Below are 1827 nucleotides of genomic sequence, written 5' to 3' on the forward strand. Positions count from 1 at the left end.
TGCCGCCCCCCCAACCCCTCCCGCTCTGCAGCCCTGATGAAGCCTCTGCTGCTTATTAGGTGAAATGCAAATGAACCGTGATTCACGTCTAATTGCTTTTGTTAAAAGCAGAGTCGCAGGTCTGCGCTCGGCTGCGGGCACGGCGCYGCCAGCGCGCCGGAGCGGGGCAGGGAGGGACGGGGGCAGGGGACGGGGCAGGAGGGGCCCGAGCTGCCAGGTGAGGTGGATTCGTTTCTGCTCCCGGGGAGGAGCTGTGGGGGCCACGGAAGCGCTCTCGGGGTCCGATGCTCCCACGCGAGGCCGTGGGCAGGCTCGCGCCTCGCGCAAGCCTAGCGCAGGAGCCTGGGGATGGCATGGTGGGCTCGGCTGGGCCACCGCGAGGGGAGAGGGGACCTTTGGCAGCGCCGGGAGGCTCTCCGGAGGGCTSAGGAGTTCCAGTCACACCTCATTACAGCTGTCAGATTCCAATTTATATCTCCCCCGGCCGTGACGTCGGCTGGCGCCCCAGATACATTGCTGACATGCCATGACTGCAGCTTTCATTCACCCGARCGCAGCAGCCGCGGGCACCGCGCTCCGGCGCGCCCGGCGCAGGCAGGCTGCGGCGGGCCGGTGGTCTCTGTCCACGCGTGGCGTTTCGGGGGAAGCGGAGTCCCTTGCAGCTGGAGGCGCGACAGAGCAAATTCGTCCTTCTGGAGTCCTTGTGAGGCCAAACAGTCCTGGAACTGACGTGGCCAGTGACTCGAGCGAGATGGAGCCAGGCTGGTTGGGAGGGAGGGGGAGGCTCTCGCGAAATATTAGGGCTTCCTTGCCCGACGCAGAGCTTGTGGCGGTTCCTCCTTCGTTAGCCTTTGCAAACAGCTCATATTTATGTTTCTACAAATAATCAGCAAATTCAGAAATCCCGGAAACAAAAGGTCTTTTGTGCAAAGTGTTTCCAGCCCGGAGTGTTGCGATAAAGCGCCCCCCTCCCCGATCCTCGCGTGGCGCTCCACCCCCCGGGGCGGCCGCAGCTCTCCCGCGTGTCGGTGGGAGCTGCAGAGTAGCGTGGCTGCAAGTTCGGCGGCCCCTCGAGGCCGGAGATAACGTGAGACTCTCGTTGTATTTTGGCACGCTCTGAAAGTGAGCTAATGAAGGACGCGGACTGGCGCTGTGCACGGCCGCTCGGAGCTCCACGTGGGCGCTGCCGCGCGGGAGGCGGGGGCAGGAACCGGCGCCTGCTCGGCCCCACCGTCGGTGCCGCAAGCAAGGGCTGCGCTCGGGGCACGCCGCCGCTGCGGGACCGCCTGCAGTTGGCTGGAGATCGTGTCCCAGTGGCACCCACCACCTGGCGGCCACATGACTGTGGAACACGAGTGGAGCTGGTCCCACGTGCACGTTCGACGCGCGGAACCCTCCCCGTCCCCTCTTCAACTGCCGCGGCGGTGTGCGGCAGGGAGGAGAGCGCCCAGTGCCTCCCGTGGGACGGCGGAGCTGGCACCTACGCACCGGCCCCGGGGTCGGGGATCCGAGCGGCGCTCCCGGGCCCTCCTGCAGACACACACCGGGATGCACCCTGGGAAGCCAGCGGTATAGCGAGGGGGGAGCCGGGGTGCGGGAAGCGCCGGAGCTGCACCGGGCACCTTCGGAGAGGTGTTCACCCCGAGGGCGGCGGGAGCGCCGCCGGCTGCGCGGCTGCTGCAGCTGCGATTTTCAGTAGGACGGTGCCACCTATGGAAAGCACCTGGAATTAATCGCGCAGACGGCGCCGCCCCGGGAAGTGTCACGTTTCTTTATGGCACCCGGGGGACGAACTCATGCCGCGCGTGTCCCCGCGCCCGCCGCCCC

Source organism: Rhea americana, unplaced genomic scaffold, assembly GCF_003343005.1.
Source record: "Rhea americana isolate MKP2758 unplaced genomic scaffold, rheAme1 scaffold_351, whole genome shotgun sequence".
Classification (NCBI taxonomy): domain Eukaryota; kingdom Metazoa; phylum Chordata; class Aves; order Rheiformes; family Rheidae; genus Rhea; species Rhea americana.